Source organism: Cyprinus carpio, chromosome A10 (assembly GCF_018340385.1).
Source record: "Cyprinus carpio isolate SPL01 chromosome A10, ASM1834038v1, whole genome shotgun sequence".
Classification (NCBI taxonomy): domain Eukaryota; kingdom Metazoa; phylum Chordata; class Actinopteri; order Cypriniformes; family Cyprinidae; genus Cyprinus; species Cyprinus carpio.
The window spans coordinates 5,961,751-5,970,304 of record NC_056581.1 but is presented as its reverse complement, the minus strand read 5'-3'; positions in this window follow the sequence as shown (position 1 = coordinate 5,970,304).

Below are 8,554 nucleotides of genomic sequence, written 5' to 3'. Positions count from 1 at the left end.
TCATTTAATACAACCCGTGCCCGAGCAGCTCCCTAAACCTGCCAAGTTACCTGCCATGGCGAGAGTGGCGATGTCTTGATCAGCAGTGTGAAGGCAGCGACCAGAGCAAGAGTTCCAAGAGAGTCGCCGAAAAGGCAGTTTTTCAAAATAAAAGCGCTTGATCCTGAGAAAAAAATGGTACAGAAATGCAATTAATAACATACAATTTGATTTATTATTAAAAATGAGTGGTTATCAGATTAACAGAGAGCTTCCCTGCATTCTATGAGTTAGTCGAGCAAGTAACGTACAAGTAGGTAAGAAAAACAAACAGATAAAAGTCTCCTGTGTTTCTTCTGTTCATCCTGCGCGCAGGGAACCGACTCCATTCATTATTCTGCAAATCTTTGGAGGACCAAAAGTAACCTGTTTTTTTTTTTTTCATAATAGTTTTTCAGGTGGCACTTTCGTTTACATGCATCCGTTAATTATATATCTTCACAATGCAATGTTTCTTTACTGTCTACTGTACCTGTGTGTTCATGCACTTTATTTAATATTGATGATGTGTCTGCAGCCAGTGGGGCTGATACATTATTTTTCAAAAAACTTATTAGTGGTAAATGATACTGAAATATTGATACTGGTGAAACGTAAATGATGCCAAAGAGCTTCATGTGACAGGCATCTCTAGTGTTCATTTAAACTGTCACAGTGCTGTGGAGCAATGCCCATTTTATATATCTAAAGATGCATGATGTGCCAACATATATGTTCTTTTTTTATTATTATAAAAAAAAAAACTAAAATTATACTTTAAAACTTACACAATTACATTCACAGTATAAAATACTACAGATTTTGAGAATAAAAACACTAAATGACTAAATTAATCATGTCTGCCTTAAATCTGATAATAATTTACAAATCTATAATGGATAAATGAAACTGAGATCTTGAAACAGGTGAATGTAAACCTACTAATTTAAAAGTGTAATTTGTTTAGATTATTAACAAATAACTGATGTACCATATAAAACGGATTTACACCATTATGAAAATAAAAGATTTTGTTCCATTACATTAAAATGAAACACATTTGTTTTTTGTTATTCACTTTTATTTTGAAATTGTTTTGTCACAATTATAACAACACAGGTTGTGAGGTAATTCACTAACGTATTAATACTTCAAAACGTAGGCCAATATTACAACTTATAACGCTGGGCGTATATTGAAAACTTTATTAAAAGCTTAGATTATCCCAGCTGTATTTTTGAAGGAAAATCACGCTTTGTACGGTCCCCGCTACCACGTCACTTCCGGCTCTTACCTCAGCTTGCTTGACTGCTGCTGCAGTTTTTGGTATCAGAAACTGTCCAGATAACTTTGCCGGATTTATTTTTATTGCAAAACAGTTCGCTGAGGGTGAATGAAAACGGACCTCGGAAAGAAGCTCTTTTCGGTAGTCCTTTCGTTCACTCGTTAATCTGAAGATCCCGAGGCTTTCTCCCTGCAGCCCTCCCTCCTCACAGCTCCATCCTCCTACAACCTCTCTCAAATTCAAAATGGCGCAACCCCGCCCTGCAGTGACGCCATCCGCACTGGCCATTCATGACTGGATGCTGGGGGGGACGATGACGTAACTACGATGATTTTTGGGGAGGCTGCAGACCTGGAGCACGCAGATCTACACACCCCCTGTTGTTCCTGATGCGTCCAATAGGGGGACGGGATACACGGCGAAAGGATTAAACCCACGCGCGAAAACTTCATATAATAACCGTCCCGTCCATTGACATCGACTAATTGATTGTTTTTTGTTTTTTTTTTTTGGTAAATTTAAATATAAACATTACATTAAGATATCAGATGATCTGCACTACGGTTTAAAATATCTGTAAATATTTACTGTTTGTCTACATACAAAAAAAAAAATATATATATATATAATTCATTAATGTTACACATTAACATTACACATTTAATTAGTGGAATTTATATATAAAGTTACATTTAGGCTAGATATTAACAATATTTAGCCCATCAGTGTAATCATATGGACCATCAATGAAATATTTCTTTAATATTGATTTATGCTTTAGTGTTCTCCATTGGTTGTCATACCGCAAAAGAAACAGTGTCCTACAAAGCATTTTATAAAGACAAACACAATTCGCCTTTTCTAAAATTTCAAGGGCCATTCAGCCATCTGAGAAGAAAGAGACAACTTTTTTTGTGTACAACAATATTATTTGTTAACACTATTTATTAAAAGCATGAACTAGGATGGACTCCCGTTGATGATCTCTTTTAATTGTGTTAAGTCCCGTCACTGTTTGACTGTTTAACCTAAATGAATGAGGTGTTCAGCACAGAGGGCCATAGGAACGTGGGCAATCATTTCTTAGCTGTGGACCTAAAGATGTCTCTATGCTGGTTCAGAAGGAGGATCTCTCTTCAGAGTGGCTTCAGTACCTATAGGGATGCATAAGCAATGGCAGGGAGTATAAAATACATATTATGACAATCCATTTCACATTGCATTATCTTTGCCTTATGATATCGGGGCAAAATCACCCTCCATAAAAACCAGCATAAAAGAACAATCCCTCCAAACCACAAAAGTTTAATAATTAACTATATTCTTATGAGTTACACCATGTAAAGTCTTACAACATAACAGATAATGATCTGAGCCAGTGGCTTGTGTTCATGCAAGGAACAACCTTCATAAAAGCACTATCATAAAAAACACAAAAAACACTAATAAAGAATACCTTTTATTTTACTTTTTGTTATTTTACCTAAATTCCATGGAGAAAATAAATGGGAAAAATACTTCTGTAAGCAAGGTGAAGGACAGTCAGTCATTCTGTGGGGACATGACTGTTTGACCTTAGCCTGTAGATGTGCAAGCGAGCTTTATAACAGTTTAAAGTGGGTTGTTCTGTTCTGTAAAACAACTGACAAAATGTGGAAAAAAAGAAAACAGAAATAGAAAAAAAATGTATGCACAACTTAGTTCATAAGCAGTAGTTTGCAGGTGTATTTGACACATACTGGGATGACCAACTGAGCTCCTTTATTCAGAACATGTTTATAGTTTTAAATCACATATCAACGTATACATGGACATGAGATTACAAAGAAATAAAAGATTACAGATTCCTGCCACGCGCCACAACAGTGATTAGGGTCGGTACATTTCTGAAGGATGTTCTGGTAAAACATAACAAGAATATGTCAACAGATGGCTGCATTGCCCATCCAACAGACTAATTGGCAGTGTTGCTCTAAAACTCCTAACAAATGAGTACAGCACGGATGCACTGAAAAACTAGCAGCCAGGTGGCAGTCTTGCACCATCAAAATACTTCAGTATTGATCCACCTTGATGAACAGTGAGCAGATTTCTCTCACAGACCATAAACTATTGCATTATTTCCTCAAAACCGATTTTGGATCAGTCTAAATGGATAAGAGTTGATACTGGCCTTATAAAAGTAGAAAACCATCAGATGCAACCAGGAAGAAGGGCATCATCATTTCGCCTTCTCGTGTGATGGTGGCTAAAATCTAATACACTTCACTACTGATATTTGCAATAGGTTTAGCACCGAAGTTTAAAGATATGAGAAGAAAAACAGCCTGGGTGCTATACCAGCAGACTATAGAGGCAGTGCATTTGGCCATTCACATGCTCTTGGATCGGTCTCCGGTGTTGACAGACTTTTGAGGGATGGCGGTTTTAATTACAGTGTGAAGAGGCACGCTCACACATGAGTGCCAGACCTCCAGGACACTCGGGCTGCCAGGGCTCTGAACTTGACCACTGCAGTCATCCATTCCAGAGAGAAGCTCCCTCCACTGAGGAATATCTGCTCTGATTGCCCTTGCTGCAGAGTGCCAGAGCCGGGCTTTTGTAATAAATAGCCCTGAAACATTCATGCGGCAGGTTTTCAGAGAGATGAGATGAGCAACCGAGATCGATCAATCGATCATCCATCTATCTATCTATCTATCTATCTATCTATCTATCTATCTATCTATCTATATCTCTATCTATCTATCTATCTATCTATCTATCTATCTATCTATCTATCTATCTATCTATATATCTATCTATCTATCTATCTTCTTGAGCAGTGAATCAGCATATTACAATGATTTCTGAAGAAAAATGCATGTGACACTGAAGACTGGAGTAATGATGCTGAATATTCAGCTTTGACATCACAATGAATAAATGAATAAAAATAAATCATATATTTACTATATTAACTTAACATTGCATACAAATATTCAAAAAATAAAAAAATAAATTTGTATTTAGATCAAATAAATGCAGCCTTGGGGAGCATCAGAGACAAAAAAATAAATAAAAAACTGTCATATTATATATATATTTCTGTAAGACTGGAAAGAACTCTAACGTTTTAAGTAGCAAGAGGTGGCTTGTTATTTATGAAGAACTAAATGACTGTTTAAAGGTCCACTCATTAATTAATTCCTCATTAAAAGGTTTTCCCCAAAAGAAATTAACAGCACTTTCGAAAAACATGTTTAATATTATTAACATGTGCATGATGAAGGCTCGTAAAAGATTGTTGAATGTTGAGATCACATGACGCAATGGCTTTAATCTGATAAATCAATCAAATTAATTAAAAAATGTATTAAACAATGTAGTCAATAGAATCAGTAAGTGAAAACGTGATGCTTTTAGATTCATTTTATGGTATTACACATTTTTGTATTGTTTTATATTATATTTCAGTTTCATGATCACTTTTTCAAAACCAACCTTCATTTTAAAACTTCAGTAATAACCTGGGTGCCAATGAGAGATGCTCATCACTGTCCACATTTACAAGTGTGACGCTCAGAAAGATGCTCAACAGAATGAGTTTGTGTTGACTGTTGTGATTGTGGAACTCATTTGGAGATAAGAATGTCCTTCTTTCAGTAGCATCATTAGCACGCCAGATGCCATTTAGATCACAATTAACTCATCACAATAAACATTGGTTTTAATTAAGTAAACAATCCTGTAACTTGGTAATGGTTTAGCTGGTTTATCTCTCAAGGAAGTTTGAGGCTCCGTCCACATAATCCAGATATATTTGCGAAAATGGCATTTTCGTTCCAAAATGTTCTCCACCCACACAAATTTTTTTTTTTTCAACAGTTTACACTGACACATCTGAAAATGCTTAAATCATCTTGCCGCACATGTGTAAAAAGTCATAAACGCTCAGTGAGATGATACTAAGAGACCAGACATAATAAAGTACTCACACTATTATTCAGTTATTAACAAAATATCCCACCAGTCCAGGTCACACTCTTAATCAAGATTCCAGGTGTGGTCTAAAACACATTTGTTGTCATCTTTTGCCACAGGACAGCAATTGTGAGTAAATATTCTGTCATCTATGAAGAAATGTAATGTGAAGACTCTACAAAGTAACATTTATCTTCAGAAACATTATTAAAGTGAATAGCAGCCACAAGGCCAATACAACCATAGATATTTATGGGTACAATATGCGTTCCATGACTAAACAGGATGTATCTAAACAGATTTTAAAACACTAGGCATCTTACTGACTTTGTAAATAGGCACAAAGAAAAAAACTGGCCAACATACACTAAATGACTGAGAATCATACACTACCCAGACTTTAAAATAGTTCTGATCACAACAAACCTCATGCAGAAGACTTGTGGTTGTTTGCTAGGAGACATGGGAATCAGCTGAACATATCAAAACATGATTTGATGGATTCATAGTCTGAAGCTAAAAAAATCGGAATCTGTGACCATGCAATTTTCATCCAAAAATGAACATTCTGTTATAATTTACTCACTTTCATGTCATTTAAGATTTATATGACTTTATTTCCATGACAGACCGATGTTCATTTTTGGTTGAACTGTCCCTTTAAATTTCAGAATTTAAGTTTTAAGACAGTCATTTTTGAAAATTATGATTAATATACAATGAAAAATTACATCATCCAGTGCTATCCTCATAAGGTTCCTTTGAGGATATGGAGAGGTGGGTTCTTATGGCCCTTCATTATTTCTCATTAAGGCCTGTCTATGAGGACCATTAAGCAGACAAAAAAGATAATCACCTCCCTAGAGTACTGACCTCTTTATGCTTCTGTTTAGGTGGTTTTAAACAGAAAAAGCCAACCTCGATTGTAGTGTGGTCCACTTCCACAAAAACCATCCACCGTAGTAACTGGATTCTGACACATCATTAATTTCGTTTATGGGAAGACCAGCACTTCCTCCGAGCTCGCAGCCTGTTTGAAAACAGATAAATTGGCTTTTACATGTAACAATAAAGACCACGAAGGTGAGTTTCCCGATTAAACGATCAAATCAGACATGACAAATCTGAAATTATTATATGGTTTGTTACCAGCAGGTGTTTATTAGAGCTCTACAACTTGACATCTGGAATTTGCTATTGATTGGAATATGTAAACATACAGTCATCACAATGGTGCTATATTGGTAACAAGCCACCATGGTTTTTTGACATTTTAATTAGCGAGCCACCTGTGGTGTGCAAACTGCATCTTGTATTCCGTTACGATTCTAGTATATCATTTCATGACATATGGAAACACAGCGTTTCCACATAATACGTTGTAGATTTATAGGGACGTTTGTGGAAAATAGAGGTTCACCTTTTGAAGTATCCCAATCTAAATAACTCAAAGCATTTATATCAACATAGCTCACTGAACAAAGAGATGTCAGGTAAAGATAACACGGCTGCTGGCATGTACCACTCCGGTGTTGCGTCACTTCATATTTTAAGATGTGAGTCATCGCCTCCACCTCCTCACCTCCCTTTTCATTTCGGCTCCTCTGTGGTCGGTTTGGCCTCAGGGCTCAGCAGGAGAACAGCCCTTGATCGTTTACCTTCACAGGACACATTTTCCTTCTTTACATCAGTTTCCCACAGCTCATTAACAAGGGCTTGTGTACTTTGCCGTTCTCGAGGGGCTGAGTGGAGTTGCCAGAAGGCCTATTAGCGCAAAGCCTCCCTCCCTCTGTTTTTTAAGCTCATTCACTGTTACTATTTCACCCGCTAGTGAGCAAGTGTTTTCGGCCTGAACTGCTTCATTATGAAGCACCGCTCATTTCCGTACTCTGGAGTGTGCGCATCCTGATGCTGAGTTTTTTTTTTTTTTTTTATGGGGACAGCAGCACTCTGGAGATCTTTAATCGGAGCGGAAAATCATCCTTAATGTTGATGTTCAATTCTAGCATGGGCAATTATCACAGTACATCTCATGCAGGATAATAATCTCACCACTCTGTATTCATAGTTACCTTGGTTTACCTTGGATTTGACACAGACAAAACCTTCATATTAGCCCTGCATGGACAATTGAATAATAATATTCATCGGCTGACAATGATGCCTATAGCTGTTTTTACAGTCACAAATAACTGGATTAAGTGTTATTTAGGAGGAATAGTTCTGGGAAAAAACCTTTCTCCCGCAAATAGTTGCACTAAAGTCATTTTTACCCAACTTCACAGAGGGCGTCTGAAGAGGCAAACGTATAGCTACAAAAAGGTCAGTTGTGTTTCAGTCAGAATTGATATTGGAAATGTCTTTTAAAATCCAGTTCATGTCCTTGAAATCAGTTTTTTTAAATTCGTTTTGGTACTTTTTTCTCAAGTAAGGTGTATATTTTTAAAACTTTTAGTACAGAAATCCAAACTGATCACACTTGTAACACCACTTGTCATTCTTTTAAAAACTGATCTCATGCTTTCATTATAATTTCAAAACATAAGGTTATTGTAATATTGAGAACATTTGATTTAATCACCAAAACACAAGAGTACGATCTTCTTTCAATTTAGTTCTTTTAAACAGTCGGTTCGTTTAAGAGCAAACAATGCAAGATACATGTTTCAAATCACATTTTTGCTGAAATAATTACAGTAATAGATTAAATACAGTAAATACATTACTTGCTTAACTCACCATATAAAATCCACAATGTTTGTAAAATTATTTATCCAGTGTTATCAAAAAGATGTGTTGAAGCTATGACATGGCCATAAAGTTTTGTGCCAGAACAAAGTTTACTGTCAATGCAGTAAATATCTTCACCGTGCCATATGACTGAATCTATAATGTAGCTGAACTTTTCAGATGAAAGGCGAGTTATAGTATATAGTATCACATGGCATAATGTAATGCAACATGCTGTTTGATGCCATCTGTCTCCCTTCTTCTGATACATCTCTGATCAGTTCCTCTCCCTTGTCTCCTGCTGTACGTTCACAAATTGAAAAACACAGTTTTACAAATGACTCTGAGGACGTCCTCAAAGGGAGGTTTTGGTGATTTTCCTCATAAATATTTGAGAAAGTGAGCATTTCATGATCTGTTGTGATATTAGTACTCAGTTGCTTGTGAAAATAGTACCAAAGTGAATACAAAAACTGTGAACTGAATCTGATTTGACGTTACAATCTGTAACAGGTTGGCTGTCTAATCAAGCACACGACAAAGGAGTAAAGTTCCAGA